The sequence below is a fragment of the Elephantulus edwardii genome, unplaced genomic scaffold, assembly GCF_000299155.1.
Source record: "Elephantulus edwardii isolate Elephantulus edwardi_28Jun2011 unplaced genomic scaffold, EleEdw1.0 scaffold00029, whole genome shotgun sequence".
NCBI lineage: Eukaryota > Metazoa > Chordata > Mammalia > Macroscelidea > Macroscelididae > Elephantulus > Elephantulus edwardii.
This window is the reverse complement of record NW_006399779.1, coordinates 1,488,508-1,506,363: the sequence shown is the minus strand read 5'-3', so window position 1 is coordinate 1,506,363 and position 17,856 is coordinate 1,488,508.

The window sequence follows — 17,856 nt, the reverse complement described above, 5'->3', positions numbered from 1 at the left end:
ATAAACACTTTACAGTCAGCATGGAAGGGGCAAAATTTCATTCCACTAACACTGCAAGGCACAAGAATCTTCATCAAGTATATCACACCACAAAGTTGATTCAAATGAGTTCAGGCATTCTTCCTACACGTCCCTGTATAATCTATCAAATTTAACACCAAATGTCCTTCTCAGGGTTCTCGTTACTACTAGATTCACAAATTCCTTGCAATGGCCATGTAAAACTCACAGACAATACTACTCATTATGTGGGGTTTGTAAAGGAGACAACAGGTTCTTATTCAGGTGGATAACACTCAAAATACAATAGTTTAATCAAGGTAATCAATTCTTAGCATGTTCACTGGTATGTCTACCTCTAAACTTTGACTTCAGTGGTTTGTGATCTTCTATGGTCAGTCAAGTGTTAAAAATCATTTTAGTTCTTATATTTATGTGTCTCCACCACTGCGCTCTGTTCCTAAGGCTGGGCATAAGTATCTGGACCTGGTTTCTTGGAATGACAAGTCTAGTTCAATCTGTATCATGTAAAACTCCGGTTCTTCAATATCTCAGCTGCTAAGATTTGTCTTGCTCCTTCTTGTTCATATCTGTCTTGCTCAAGGAATCCAATTAAGTCTGTACTTCTTTTTATATAACATTTTAATTGTTTTGCATACAATCACTTGAAGACATTGTTTCACTCTCGTACATTGTTGATTCATATAGTGTATTTTATTTCATTAGTTTTATGAAAAATTTATTTGAAATGCCTATTTTTCCATTTTGAGCTTGTTTTACACAATTTATATACCTTTTCTGACTCAAAATTTCTTGTTTATTTACATTATTAACTAGATATCTCTTTGATAGACCATAAACATCTTACATCTCTATAGTCTTATCAAATCATGTGGTTAAAATCGAAGCCAGTGCTGATAAAGCTGTCCTGAACAATCTATTACCCTACAGGAATGCAATCTTCCATCTTTGCACCTCAAAGGAAGTAGCAATAAAAACATTTTTGAGAGTAAAATAGTAAAAATAGATTTCTTAGAAAGTTACATCCCCAGAGGAGTGGACCTCCCTCCTTGATAGATGGTGGGGAGGCCTTAATAAAAGCTTTTACAACTAATAGGTACTTTGAAAAATTAAACACACTCTATGAACTATTCTCCAGTCAAAATAATTATGCGTATTACAATGATGTCTTTTTATACTTTATAGAGTTCAAACGTCATAATTAATCTGACTTACCTATCATCATTAAAGGATCAATCACTGTACTCTAAAGTAATTGAAACAACTATTTTCTGGCAAGAAATTAAACTAAAAAACTCAAACTCATAGCTGTCAAGTTAGAGCCAACTTATAACTGACCCTCCAGTAGGTTTTTAGAGGCTGTAAATTATACTCAATTAGATTCTCTATATTTTTCCTACAGAGCGGATTGTAAGTTTGAAATGCATACTTTTCAGTTAGCAGAACAACTCTTCACCCATAAGGCGACAGAGCTCTTTTGTTCTTGTTGTTGTTGTTGTTATGTGCTGTTGAGCTGCCTGTGACTCATGGAGACCCTATACACAACAGCTCTGAACGCTGCTCTAACCTCAGCCAAACTTACTGTCTCTGACATACCTACCGCCATTATCCTAGTCCTTGAGATAGTCCATTTCATCCAGGGTCTTCCTTTCTTGCGCTATCCCTCTACACCCCCAAACATGATGTCCCTCTCAGAAGACTGGTCTGTCCTTGCAACATGTGAAAAGTCAAAGGTAAAGCACAAAATTGCTCTAATAAAACATGATCCTTGACAATTTTCTCTAAATTGACATCACTTTCCGTCACTTTTAGGCTCTTTATTTCTGAGCTGCTCATGTTCATACTTGTATTGCTAGTTCTGATGCTTATGCATTTCTATGTGTCTGTTTTTTCTGACTAACCAACAATGAGGAATATAATTATGTGACATAGCATAGCTGAAAAGACATCAAGATTCTCAAAGAAAATACAAATGTACCTTAGGATCAGTAAATTAAAAATATCAAAATTCATCAATAATTGTGGTGTATCGTAATAGAGTTTTCACACTGTAGTAGTTAACGTTTGTTTTTTATGCTTGCTAGCCACAAGTGTACAGTCCAAAATATGAGTTTTCTAGAATGTCCACTGCAAATAAATTAATAATTTGTTTATTTTTAAATGACTTTTTTCTTTGTTTTCTTTCGAAGTGATGCTCCATTACCTATTGCTATTCTTACTATTAGCCCTGTAGATAGATCATTGCACAAAAAATAGCTCTTTACATTTGTATTATAGTGCTTTTAACAATCTCCATAAGAGACTAAGACATCCTTCATACTATAGATATGGATGCTAGCAATGTTAAAACAAGCTTTAAATGTTTTATGACTGACCTTAAGCTACTTTGATGGCAGGTGTTCTTGCTTCTCTATAGAAGCTTTTGGAAGGAATCAGCAAGAGGAAAACAAGTAGCAATGATTAGGGCCATCAATTTTCTTACACACATGGAAGATTCCACTTGGATTCAAGACACCTAGTTAAGTTTAACTTTATTTTGTCTTGTTTTCTCACCACAGTTTCTGACTCTATTATAACTTATAATGATAGTAGCTCCCCCCGCCAAGTGACTATAAAGTCAAAATTATAACAAAAGTGTAGCAGACACAGTGTCCATGGGGAAATCACCAGTTGTGCAGAACAAAATAATGAGAAGAAGAAATATCAGGAACTGTTGTAGTGATGTCTACAGACTGTCCTGAGGTACTTTACTACTGCAGGACAGATTTAAGCAATGTTTCTTATCACTTCAGATCATTAATTTAAAAGCCAAAAGGATTAGTTAAAATATGACAAAAGCCAACTACCAGCAAAAAAACATACAGTAGATAGTAATAGAGTATAAATTATTTCCATTATTTAGAATATTTCTGAGAATTTTTATAATGATGTAATCAAAAAGAATCTCGAGGAAAAGAGATCATAGACTTTATTTAATTTTGCTATTCAGTGAGTTTTAGACAGGATACTCCGGCAATTCACTGTCAGGAACGCATGCATTAAACAACAAGAAAAGCTGTAGTTAGGGTATTCTATGGCCTTGGAAATACGTAGCTACTTTAAAAATTCACAATCAGCCTGGAAGACGAGTTTTGTTGTTCTCAAGCTATACATGAGCAAACAGACAATCAGGTAAGGTAATAGAAAAAAAGTATACATCTACACAGTAATTAATTTACCCAAGTTTTTATTTCCTACAAAAGGGAAACAGACATAATACATTGGGAAAGTCTACTGTCAGGGAAATCACTAAAGTATTAAGGAGCAATGATGTCCATTTAGAGATTAGAGTGTGTTTGATTCCGGTCATAGTGTTTTCAACCATGTGCTATGCATCGGGGGTTGGACAGTCAATAAGGATGACTGAAGAAGAATCAACGCCATTGCATTGTACTATTGAAGAAAAGTACTGACTATCCCATGGATTGCTAAAAGAACAAACAAGTCTTGGAGAAAGTGTGATCAGGGTGCTTATTAGAAGCAAGGGTGGTGAAGGCTTGTGTCACATACATTGTGCATGTTTTTAGGAGGGGGTCATTCAATGGAAAGAGATATCATACTTAGAAAAATGGACTATAGTAGAAGAGAGGAGATCTTCAACAAGATGGATCAACATAATAAGATTAGCTATATTATCCCTAGTACCATGGCCTCTACTAAACCTAGCCTGCACTTCAGGGAATTCTCTATTGATGTGCTGTTTCAGTCGTTTTTGGATAATTTTGAGCAGAATTTTACTTACATGTGATATCAGTGATATTGTTTTATAATTTCCATATATTGTTGGGTCACTTTCCTACTTTTCTTTGGAATAGGAATAAATATGGATTTATTCCAGTCAGTCCTCCAGATTTCTTGGCAAAAGTTGGTGAGCACATCCAGGTCAGGGTAAATTTGCTTAAATATATCATGTTATCAATTCCTGGGACCTTGGTTTTTTTCTTTGTTTGTGTGATTTTTTTTTTTTTTGTCAATTCTTTCAGAGCAGCTTGAACTTCTTTCTTTATTACCATAGATTCTTGCTCATATGTTGTTTCATGGAATTCTTCTGTGTCTGCTTACTCCTTTTGGTACAATGACTCTATATACACTTTCCACCTTCTTTAATGTTTCCTGGATCATTTCATAGTCTGCCCAGAGCATGCTTAAGGATTGCAATGCAAGGCTTGAATTGTTTCTTCAGTTCCTTCAGTTTAAGAAATGCTGAGAGAGCTCTGCCCTTTTGTTTTTCTGACTCCAGTTTGTTGCACATTTAATTATAGTACTTTGTCTTCTACGCTGCCCTTTGAAATCTTCTGTTTCAGCTCCTTAATATTTTAATTTCTTTCCTTTGCTTTGGCTTCTCAGTGCTCTAGTGCCATATTCAGAGTTTCTTCTGATATTCATCTTGTTTTTTTTTCTTCCACCTCTGTCTTTGCAATGACCTTTTCCATTCTTCCTGGATGATATTATTGATATCCTCCCACAGCTCATCTGGTCTTTGCTCATCACTTTTCAAGGCCTCAAACCTCTTCCGGAGATGGTTTTGAAATACAGGCAGGATAGATGCAATGTCAAATTTTGGTTCCCATGGATTTTATTTAATTTCCATTAGCTTCAGCTTGAAATTGCATTTGGGAATCTGGTGGTCTCTTCCACAATCAGCACCTGCTCTAGTTTTCACAACAGATATTGAGCTTCTCAATCTGATGACTATGCATAACATTAGGTGAAATCCATGTGTATAGCCTGACTTTATATTTCTTATGAAAAGTATTTACAATAGTAACTCGTTGATTGTGCAAAATTTTATCATTCTATTCTCTAGCTTCATTTGTCACCAAGTCCATGTTTTCCAACTACTGATTTTTCTTTCCAGTTCCCAATTTTTGCATTTCAGTCACCTACTATTATTAATTCATCTTGATTGCGTATTCAATTGATCTCTGACTACAAAGGTTGGTAGAAATTTTCTATTTCCTCCTCTTTGGCTCTGCTTATTAGTGCATATGTATGATAGAACTGAAGATTTTATATATTGCTCTCAATTTAGGTCCTGAGCTTGTCATCTCTGGGTGGCTTGGTTGCCCATTTCCTGTTGCAGTCTTCTCAATGGATTATCCTTTGAGGAGCAGGGAGCTCCATTTACCCAGGTGTCTTAGCCACTTCTCTGTCCTATCCTCTAGTTTGATGAGAGATGTTAATTAGCCCCAGGAGAAGGTAAAATCCCAGGGATGCTGCTGTAGATCTTTTACTCCCTAGGTTTCAGTAGGAGCTGGCAGCTGATCCGTGTGTATCTGTCTCTCCTTCTGTGCTAGATGAAGAGAGAACATTTTCAGCCTGAGTAGACAAGGCCTGGTCCCAGGGTTGTAGACTTAAGTCCGTGTGGATCTCTTAGTGACCTTTTAACAAGATGTTTAAACTTTTCTCTATCCTGAACCACCGTCACTTTACTGAAATGCTCAGATGCATTATTACAGTCATTCTGTCAATGCATCTCATTAAGGATAATCTTCTCTTTCCACTTTCCCATTCCACTTTCCCTTGCATGATTTATTTTCCAAGATCTGGCCTCCACTGACAATAGGTGCTGTTGTTGTGTGCTGTTGAGTTGGCACTGACTCATAGCTGGTCTTCCAGTAGATTTTTCAGTGGCAGTTAATTTCACAATAGGCTATCGCCTATCCTTAGGACAAGTTATATGTGTATGTGTTTCCTTGCTTATATCTTAAAAAGAGTTATGAGACTTAATCTAATTGGTCCTCATATAGATGAACCATGTCATCCCAAAAGATACTTTAAAGTCCTAAACCCTACACTTGATAATATGATCCTCTCTGTAAGGTTAGTGGTTGTTTTGTATGTTGTTGTTATTGTTAAGTGCCTTAGAGTAGTCATAGAAGACCCTTAAGGACCCTATGAATGAAAGTCAGGACCACAAAACTTTCATCTTTTCTCTAAGTTTATTGAGTTTCTGGAGGCTTTCTTTTTTGGAAGTGGAAGCTTCCAAGCTTGTTTTATTTGGGAGATCCACAAAAACAGGCCCTGAGGACTGCAGGCCTGAGGGCTCAAAATTCTTTTTAAATATGAGGCCAAATCAAATCAGCTCACACTCTGTTGCGGGCAAGAGCCACACCCTAGTCTCAATCCCAAACCAGAAAACACACCTTTGCAGGATCCAGCTGTTTCACTCATCTTCCCAGCCTAGAAATAGCCCAGATGGGTGGCCAAATGCCTTTTTAAATACTAGGTCAAATCCAATTAGCTGATACTTGGTTGCGAGCTATAGGTCATATTGAAGAATATCATTTGTAGTCTCAGAAACACACTGGTCAATTGTTAATTGACTCCAGCCTGATGACAATAAAATGTATTTAATTCTGGGCACATATGAGCAGCATTTTATGAAAGCAGATTACAGATATGAGGACATAAACACACAGAGAGAATGTGATAATACATCTACAAGTAACAAAAGAATGTTAAGGATAGCCTATGTCCACCTGAAGCTAGTAGGGAAGAATAGTTTCTCTCTCAGAACTTAAAACAAAAACAAAAACAAAAAAAAAAACAAACCACCACCAACAACAAAAGCCCTGAAGAAAATCCAACAACAACAACAAAACCCACAAAAACAAAACCCCAAACCCAAACCAAAACATTTTCCATGCCCTGGTTCTGATTTCTAGCTCTCTGAACTCCAACACAATACCTTTTCTTCTTTAAAGATAGTCAATATAAGTTATTTTACTACAGTAGCCCTAGGAAACTAGGCCCAAAGGATTTTTTTATAACTCTGTAGAAGAAATTGAGATATACATTGTACAGTGCTAAATAGTAAGGATGTCAGTTTAATGATTAGGGTGCATCTGACCTAAACCATGGTATTTTCATTTGCTTCACACACATACAACACTTGTGAAAGTTGAACATTTGATAAGGAAGACCTAATTGATACTGTAAAATTTTAATATTGGCAAAGAGTACTGAATGTATGATGGTCTGCCAAAAGAACAAATAAATGGCTCTTGGGGAAAGTGCAACTAGGGTGCATTTTAATGGGAAAAATAGTTAAACTTAGTCTCATATTTTGGACATGTTTTTAGGTGAAGTCAGTCCTTGGGAAAAGACATATTCCTTGGAAAAGTAGAGAATCAGAGAAAGAAAGTAAGATTCTCAAGAGATGGACTGACACAGAGATTGCCTCAGTGGGTGGATGAACATGGAGGAGATGGTGAGAATGACTGAGAATAGGGCAAAGTTTTCATCTCTTGTTCACAAGGTCACTACGAGTTATAGTCAGCTAGGTGTTATCCAATAACAATAGCAAGAACAAACAATGATAATCTTACCTTAATGCAAGGAAACTCTTCAGAATCATTTATCTAGAAATGAAGCAGATTACTCATATAGTGATTTTCTTCTAACTGAAAATGCTGGTTCTCAATTAACCTGTGGAGGAGACATTATTGAGCAACATAGCTTGGGGTCTTGTATAAATGTTGATATAGACATAGTGTAGCTGATGTTAGATGGATCTTGGCTGAAAGCAGGGAATACCAGAGGAATGTCTATCTGTGTTTCATTGACTATGCAAAGGCATTTGACTGTGTAGCTCATAACAAACTGTGGCTGACTCTGAGAAGAATGGGAATTCCAGAACACTTGATCGTTCTAATGCGAAACTTATACTTGGACCAGGAGGCAGTCGTCAGAACAGAGCAAGGGAACACTGCATGGTTCAAAATTGGGAAGGGCGTATGCCAGGGATGCATCCTATCTCCATACCTTTTCAACCTATATGCAGAACAGATTATCCGGGAGGCTGGGCTCTATGAGGAGAAATGTGGGGTCAAGATTGGTGGACGATTTATCAACAATCTGCGTTATGCGGATGACACAACCCTGCTTGGTGAAACTGAGGAGGACCTGAAGCACCTGCTGCAGAGTGTCAAGGACTGCAGCCTACAATATGGATTGAGGCTCAATGTCTAGAAGACAAAGATTCTCACCACTGGACCAATTGGCAGCATTAGGATGGATGGTGAAGATTGAGATTGTACACAGCTTTAGTTTGCTTGGCTCCATAGTCAACAGTCTTGGCACCAGTAGCCAGGAAATTAAAAGGCGTATTGCCATGGGAAAATCTGCTGTTAGGGACCTCTCCAAAGTGCTGAAGAGCAATGGTATCTCTTTGGAGACTAAGGTGCGTCTGACACTGGCCATGGTCTTCGCAGTCACCTGTTATGCATCAGAGAGTTGGACAGTGACCAAGGAGGATAGAAGGAGAATTGATGCCTTTGAGCTGTGGTGCTGGAGAAGAGTACTGAGAATACCATGGACTGCTAGGAAAACAAACAGGTTCACCCTGGAGAGGGTTAAACCAGGTGGCTCCTTGGAGGCAAGGCTTCTGAGGCTCCGTCTAACATACTTTGGACATGTTGTGAGGAAAGACCGGTCCTTAGACAGGGACATCTTACTTGGGAGGGTGGATGGACAGCGCAGGAGAGGAAGGCCCTCTATGAGGTGGATTGATTCAGTGACTGGGATAATTGGGATGGGAGTGTCAAAGACAGTGTGACTGGCACAGGACAGAGTGGACTTTAGGGCTGTTGTACATAGGGTCTCTATGAGTCGCAGGCGACTCGACGGCACATAACAACAACAACAACAACAACAACATAGACATAGTGATATGATTCTGCATCTTTCATGATTTCTGGATGATGATTATGCTGCTATTTGATTGGCACAGCAAGCTTTAGGGAAATTACAGATCCAGATGACATTCTTGCAAAGTTTTTCTAGGTTTAAAGAATACAATTTTTCGGGAGCTCTGGTGGCCTAGTGACAAGGATCTGCAACTACAATCCCAGAGATGCATGGTTCGAATCCACCAGATGCTCTGCCGGGGAAGGAGGGACAATTTCCTCCTGTACCAGTCAGATCTGATTTTATGGTACACTCATGGAAAAATAATAAAATAAAATTTAAAAAAGAGAATATAATTTTTCTCGACTCTGTGATTAATTAGATCCTTGAGTGCATACTCGCAGAAACGCTTCTTTCCTAGTTACAGATCATTCTAAGTCTACTCTAGTCACTCTAATATTTTCATCACCTCACTGCCATAGAGTAAAAACCATCCCACTCTCCAGTGGGTTTTCAGAAGCTGTAAAACTAACATGAAGAACGTGCTGATCTTTCTCAACAGGAGCTTTAGAAAGTCCCAACTTCCAGAGTCACCTTTGGGCTAGCTATAGATTAAAACACTAAAGCCAGAAAAGAAACACTCTATCAGAGGAAAGAGGCAAATCTTTAGGAGAGTTAAAGTGTAAGAATAAAATTGCCTGCATAAACTAGAGAAAATTCCACCCATAGAATGTGTTACTGTGCATTTTACATTTTTATACAGACTAAATCTCAATTAGTACATTACTGAACTTTATAACAAAAGTAACAATAGTAAATATGGACCTAGTCATTCATATTTTCCATGATTTGCTTTTATTTGGTGTTTCTCTGCCACTATCTTTCTTAATTAATATCACAATTGAAATCCTTACATGAGATTTTTGCATTAGAATCATGCTGAATTTCTGTAGTATGTTATAGGTGAATATTCAACCATTATTAGGACCCAAAGGCTTTTTTTTTGGGGGGGGGGGTTTATATCTTTTATGACATGACTATAATGAAGGTCAATAAAATGTTTTTATTGCTTGGCTATGGCTAATGATTGACTTTTGTAAATCTTCTGGACAAGAATGTCTGAGCACTGAATCTTCCCCTATACAGAGAAGACCCTGAACACTATCTAGCTTGGCTTTAATAAAATCTTTCCATTACTTTTAGGAAGTTAGTGTTTGGTTTTTGTCTACATGATAGATATCAATTGCTTAGCTTACTTTTATATTGGAAACATCAAAATATGAAAGAAAACATTCTCAAATACATTTCAAAATGTTGTCATAAAGTAGACATAACAAACAATTATTCTCTTTTCCCTGTCTGAGTCTTCAAACAACAGTGAGAAAAAAGTTATTTCTAAAATTCAATTTTCAGTTACTGGTTCTAGTTCCAGCTAGAACTGGAACTGCAGTTAACTGCAGTTAACTTCAAAGAATAACTCTGTGCCATCATTTCCAGCAATCTGAAAGAAACAAGGCAAACACATTTTGAAAAATTTTCTCACTCTAATGGAAATTTTCATCATTTCTATCAAACAAAAAGAAAAAAAAGTAAAAACACACTAATTGGTCTTTTCTTGATTACATACAAATCAGGTAAATTGATGGAGAAACCTAGACTTTCAACTATTTGTCTGGCTAATTTAAAAATCATTGTAACAGGCTTCAGTTTCACCCAAGTGGGAGAAAATAAAACTTTTTTTTCCTGGATTTAAATGTCAATCAATGGAAACGCAATTCTTGTAAATAAATAGTGTTGCATTATCCCATCTATTTCTTTATGCACTTCTGCATGAGACTGTCAACAAAACCTTTTTAGAAGATCAATCATAGAAAGGACTTCTGAATCAGAAATACATGATAAACTCTCAAACCATATTCTGAATCAGAAGAGAGGTAAACATTTAAAGGCTGAGGAAAAAAACTTCCACAGAAATAAGCAAAAATGTATTTTGAAAGTCAAATATAACTAACTTATCCTCACAACTATTATTCATCTAACTATTAGGGATATCTGGTGCATAGGCTATAGGGAGATGTTCTCCTAACTCAAAGGCAGTACTCTTGAGGTGGTTAAAATCCACTGGTAGAAAAAAATCCACAGGAGAAAAATGAGTAATTTCATGTGATTGATAGCCTCCAAAACCTGCTGGAAGGTCAACTAAAGTGTGTTCTAGCTCCACAGCATATTTGAGTTGATCTATTTATCTCTCTATCTGTCAATCTATATCTATCCATACAGATGTCCCCAGAGCACACACACATTTAAGAGATCAAGGATAATTTCAGTGATTTGAACCTCTCCAGGAAGGCTTGGAATACAAGCCTGACAATCAACTTTTCAAAGATAACCTTGAAAGCCCATAGTAGCCCCTCTTCTTTGTATGCTAGGGATTATCATAAGCCTTACTTAGCTAACAATATCTATCTACCTATTATCCATATTAGCCATCTTACTATCATGAAACTATACTTATCTATAATTTCCTTTTATGGAAAATTAAATAAAATTCTATAAAACTAGTGCTACTATGTTGGCATAGTGGTAAAGAATTGTGACGACAACACAAAGGTATATATGGTTCGACTCCATCAACTGCTCTGAAGGAGAAGAATGGGCAATCACTCCCTTAGCAAATTATTGTCTCATATCTCATTGGAAGGTCAAGATATGGGTGAGTTTCAACTTGATGGTATACATTTTATATCTCTCCCCTTTTTTTGTCAGAAATCAAGCTGAATTAATAACAACGGAAGCGGCGAGCTCTGGTGGCCTAGTGGCAAGAAGGTGTACTGCAATCCCAGAGGTGCATGGTTCAAATCCACCAGATGCTCTGCTGGAGAAGGAGGTACGATCTCCTCCTGTACCAGTCAGATCTGATTTGACAGTACACACACACCCACACACACAAAATAATAAAATTTAAAAAAATTAAAAAATACCAATGGAAGGGAATGCAAAATTTGGGAACAGGGAAGAAAGTAGTTGAAAAACATGGACTTGGTGCCAGAAATGAAGCTGGAGATAGAATAAGAGAATTCTGAAGCTGGAGATAGAATAAGAGAATTCTGTACATTCAATGATTTATTTATTGCAAATAGCTTTATAAGAAACACAAACAAAGGCAATAAACATGGATGGCATGCATAGAAATAAAATTGATTACATCTGTGGAAAGAATCGCTAGAGAAGCTCAGTATCAGCTGTGAAATCTAGGTCAGGTGCTAATTTTGGAACAGACCACCAGTTACTCATATGCAAGTTCAAGCTAAAGCTAAGGAAAATGGAATCAAATCCACCGGAACCAAAATTTGACATTGAGTCTATCCTGCCTGAATTTGAAAACCATCTCAGGGAGAGGATCGAGGCCTTGAAAACTAATGAGCGAAGACCAAAGGAACTGTGGGAGGATATCAAGAATATCATCCAGCAAGAATTCAGGGTCATTACAAAGACAGAGGAGGAGGAAAAGTCAAAAATGAATGTTAGAAGAAACTCTGAATATTGCATTTGAGTGCTGAGAAGCCAAAGAAAAAGGAAGAAAATAAAAATTTTAAGGAGCTGAACAGAAGATTTCAAAGGGCAGTGCAGGAAGACAGAGTATTATAATGAAATGTGTAAAAAACTGGAGTCAGAAAATCAAAAGAGTTGAGCTCACTCAGCATTTTGTAATACGTAAGGATGCTTTGGGAAGAATATTAAATGATCCAAGAAGCATTAAAAGAAGGTGGAAGAAGTACACAGAGTCACTGTACCAGAAGGAATTGTCTGACATAGAAGAATTTCAGGAAACAACATATGAGCAAGAGCCTGTGGTGATGAAGAAAGAAGTTCAAGTTACTCTGAAAGAATTGGCAAAAAACACAAGACCACAGAAATTGGTGGAATAGCAACTGACATATTTCAACAAATAGATGCTTCCCTGATTGGGCTCACTACGTTGTGCCAAGAAATCTGGAGGACAACTACTTGACTGGAAAAGATCTATAATTGTTCCCATTCCAAAGAAAGATGACCTGACAGAGTGCAGATATTATAAAACAATATAATTAATATTACATGCAAGCAAGATTCTGCTGAAAATTATACAAAAATCAATGGAGTAGTACATTAACAGAGAACTGCCTGAAGTGCAGGCTGGGTTTAGAAGAGGCTGTAGTACTAGGGAAATTATAGCTAAAGTTAGATGAAATCTGAGTGTACCTGACAAATATATATCTGCGTTTCATTGATTATGCAAAGGCATTTGGCTGTGTAGATCACAACAAACTGTGGCTGACTCTGAGAAGAATGGGAATCCCAGAACACTTGATTGTGCTAATATGAAACCTATGCTTGGACCAGGAGGCAGTCGTTAGAACAGAGCAAGGAAACACTGCATGGTTCAAAATTGGAAAGGGTATACACCTGGGATGTGTCCTGGTTTGTTCTCCCAGTTATTTCATGGGAGCTAAATGGCAATCTTTTCTATGATTTACAGCCTCTAAAAGCCTGCCAAAGGGTCAGCTCTGAGTCAGTTCAGACGCAACAGCACATACCAGGAACAGCAGTTTGTGGAAGGGTATAATTCACAGTGAGCTGCTTTGCAAAAGAAGACTATTTGGACTTAATAGTTGAAGAAATATTGCCTAGTCAATCCTAGATTAACTAGTTTTAGAGTTAGCCAGCATACTAGGGAGAAAAAATACCTATCTACCTATCTTTGTATAGCAATTATATTTATTTTTTTTCTTTTTAAAAATTGTTATGTAGAAATTACTGAAAAATTCAGACAAGGTTGCTTAGAATATTAGACATCTGTAAGAAATTTTTTGAAAGGCCACATCGTCAAGTAGGCTGGCATTTGGCTCTTTTTCTCTTGCATATCAGAATTTCAAATATAATCGAAACAAGTGAAGCTTGTTTCAAATTGGAACAAGTGATACTTCCATTAAAAAATAACGTTTTAAAAAGTTCTTATTAATTATAAAGCTAAAAGACAAGACATAGTGGGGTGTATTTCCCCTTTTTGGTAGACTGGACATGGTTCTGCTCCAGAGCCCCACAGCAGAAAGTGTCATCCTCTTTTGCAATTAGGAATTTTTTTGGGTCAAAGTGTAATACATATTGTTCTTATCTAAAATAAGGGAATAGCACATTCAACTTAATTTCCAAAATGAAAGTATAGCAACAGTGTGGAAGATGGATATATAAATGTGGGTCGTAAGAGGGTTTGCAAGAATGAAGGCTAGCAGAGAATTTATAACGCTGTTGTAATAAATTAGAGAAAAGTATAACTCAGCAGTAGCAGTGAAATGAAATGTTAGATGACAGTTGAGAGATGTGGAAAAGCAGAAATAGAAGTTTAAAGTCAGATAAAGAAGTAGAGGAAAGACAGCTCAAGAACAAGTAGAATGTTTCTTGTTATAATTGTCATCTACGATCAAGTGAAATCACAAAGCACAGAGATGGACACTTTTCTATCTTCATAGCTCTGTTAAGTGCAAACAATAGTAAAAACCTTGTGCAGGATGTTAAATACTGTTATCTCATAGAGAATTGTTGCTATAGGCCCCTCATTTTAATATATAGATAAGTTTTATATTTGTAAATTAACAGTGAACAACAATAAAATAGTGAATTAATAATAATTGATTGCTTATTAGAATAACTACATTTTAGCTAATGTTAGATGGATTTTGGCAGAAAGCAAAGAATACCAGAAGAATGTCTATCTGTACTTCATTGACTATGCAAAGGCTTCTGTGTGGATCACAACAAGCTGTAGCTGACTAAGAAGAATGAAAATCCCAGAACATTTGATTGCGCTAATGCGAAACATATACTTGGACCTAAAGGCAGTCATCAGAACAGAGCAAGGAGACACTACATGGTTCAAAATCAAGAAAGGGATCTGTCAGGGTTGTATTTTGTCTCCATACCTTTTCAATCTGTATGCAGAACAGATCATCCGAGAAGCTGGGCTGTACGAAGAGGAATGTGGCATTAGGATTGGTGGAAGAATCATCAACAACCTGCTTTATGCAGATGACACAACCCTGTTTTCTGAAACTGAGGAGGACCTGAAGCACTTGCTGCAGAAGGTCAAGGACTTCAGCCTTCAATATGGATTGAAGCTCGACATCAAGAAAACAAAGATTGTCACCACTGTGCCAATTGGCAGCATCAGTAGGAATGGTGAGGAGATTGAGATAGTTAACAGTTTTAGTTTACTTGGTTCCACAGTCAACAGCACTCTTGGTAACAGGAGCCAGGAAATCAAGAGAAGAATTGCATTGGGAAAATCAGCTGTGAGGGACCTCTCAAGAGTACTGAAGAGCAACGACATCAGGGTGGAAACTAAGGTGCGCTTATCGGGCTATATTCTTTGCAATTACGTGCTATTCATCAGAGAGTTGGACAGTGAATAGGAATGATAGAGAATTGATGCCTTTGAGCTGTGGTTCTGGAGAAGAGTGTTGAATATACCATGGACTGCTAGGGGAACAAACAGGTTTTTCCTGGAGAGAGTAAAGCCGGAATGCTCCTTGGAGTCAAGGATTCTGAAGCTTTATCTGACATACTTTGCACATGTTGCAAGGAGGAACTGGTCCTTGGAGAGGGACATCATGTTTGAGAGAATGGAGGGACAGCACAGGAGAGGAAGACCCTCGACGGGATGGATCAATTCTGCGATTGGAATGGTTCAGAATGAGTATGTTTGAGATGGCAAGGTTGGCACAGGATAGAATGCCGTTTAGGGCTCTTGTACATAGGGTAGCTATGAGTCGCAAACAGCTCAATGGCACATAACAACAACAACAACAACAGGCAAAATAAAAAATAAATAAAAGCAGCCAATAACCACTAAATCCCCAAATCTATTGGCATGAAGTCAACTCCACAATTTTAACTCATAAGGCTGAGCAGACCTTCCTTAAGATACCCAAGGCTATACATTTTATGAAAGTAGACCACTAACAAATCTTTCTCCCATGGACTACCTAACTTTTGGTTAGAAGCTGAACTCTTAACCACCGCTGCAAGGGATTCTGGAGAAAATAGAAAGATAACGAATGTTAGCTAGTGTCTGGATTGTTTCTTTCCCCCATGAAGTTGAACTACTTCAAATAAACATACATTATTCATGAAATAAATCTCAAGAAAAGAATGAGGAAGTCTCCTGTGACTGAATTCTGGTTAGTACGCAATTTCAGATTGGAGCCATTAGTAGCCACCCTAAACCTCATATTCCCTATGTACTAAATCGCAGTGACATTCTTGTTAGCATCCTTTTTTCTTCACAAAAGATAACTATTCTTTGTTAATTATTGAATCACACATTATCAAAACCTTTATGGTGTTAAAACTACATGTATGAATTATCTCACAGTCCCTATATTAGGAATTTGAGTATAATTTATCTGTAATCTCTACTTGAGCATTTGTCTTATGTTATAGTTGTTATATGTGTTAAGTCCACCAAGACTCATAGAGATCCTATGAATAACAGGTCTGTACTTGGCCCTCACCTCTGCCAACCTCATCTCATTCTTCCTCAATCTCATTGTGGTAGTCACTGTGCTAATCTGTTTAATGAGAATCTTACTCACTTTCACTGACTCTCTAACTTTCCTACTATAATGCCTCTCTCCAAGGATTAATTCCTCCAGAAAATGTGCCCAAAGTAAATAAAACAAAGTTTCACCATTCTTGATTCTAAGGAGCACGCTAGTTACACTTCCTTCAAGACAGATTTGTCTGTTCTTCTGGCAGGCCATGGTATATTGCTATTCTTCACCACTGACACAAGTAAAAGGCTTCTATTTTTTTGTCATCTACCTTATTGAGCTCTGGGGAACTTGCACAAGCCTTTAGTAGCATGAGGCTTGTATCACATCCCAATTTTATTTCCTTAATACAATAAAAATTTCACAAAATAAGCAGCTAATCAATGTATAGGAAAGAGATTTTGAACAATTCTTTGACACTGCAAGACTATACAACCAGAGACATATCAATTTGAATTTATGCACATTTTTAGGATACATAACTCAATCCATAACTTTTCATCCATTTCCCCCTGTAATTCAAGAATACAAATACTGTGCAAGGATAGGGATTTACAGGTGTCTCTGAACTCCATGATGGGGAAGAGTTTCTATCAATAACATCCACATTATAAAATCAATTCCCATGTGATCAGATATGCTTCGTGGTTTTGGCATTTACTCTTAAAACTTCCCACACCATCACTCCTTCCAACAATTCTATTATTTTTGCGACAAATCTGTGAATATGTTGTAGTATTCACACACAACTCACAGATCCTCCTCTCCTGATTATGCAGTTTATTAGGAAGGTGAACAGGTTGCAATTCAAGTACAAGCAGGAAACATTCCTTTAGTCAGGAAAGCTTCTCAGGCATGGTCAAGAAATTTCTTTAACAAAAGTTAAAGAAAGGACCCATCTAGAGCTCATTAGAATAATTAACATTTGATCTCAAGGCTTGAAAGTAATCCTCTGATCATTGATAAACTCTGAGCAATGATCTGACCTTCTGGAATTTGCGTTTCGGCTTTTCTCTGTAAATTCTTGGTGGAGTAGCCTCAGTCTTGAGGTTAAATTTTACTTTCCACTCCCACCGGGAGAAAAATTCTGTTCCCTCAACTTTTGATAGCCTCTTTCACTTATTCCCTCTGAGGGACATTCCAAAGACTGAGGACTTAAATAATGCATGAGATGTCTCAGAAATAAACAAACAATTCTAATTCTTACTTTAAGCTCCATTTTTTTAAAAAAAGTCTGACTCATTTTTCCCCCAAAAGTTATATGTTTAGTTTTGAATTCTTTGTATATATGTTTCTCTGTACATACATGTTTATACACATCACTCATTGTTTGGGAATGGGAACTTACATGAGTAAGTTCAAATCATTTACTGAGTCTATAAATCTGTAAATAACACAGAAGGAGATTGCTCCTCTCTCTCCCATGGAATAGCTGGTGAATACAAAACATCTCTCTGAGTTCAGAGCACAGCTCCCTACACACTAGTCCATAGTCCATAGGTTCAGTTATATAAAACTCAAATTCATTGGCATGGAGCTCGAACCAACTCATAGCTACAGTAAGTTTTCCTAGACT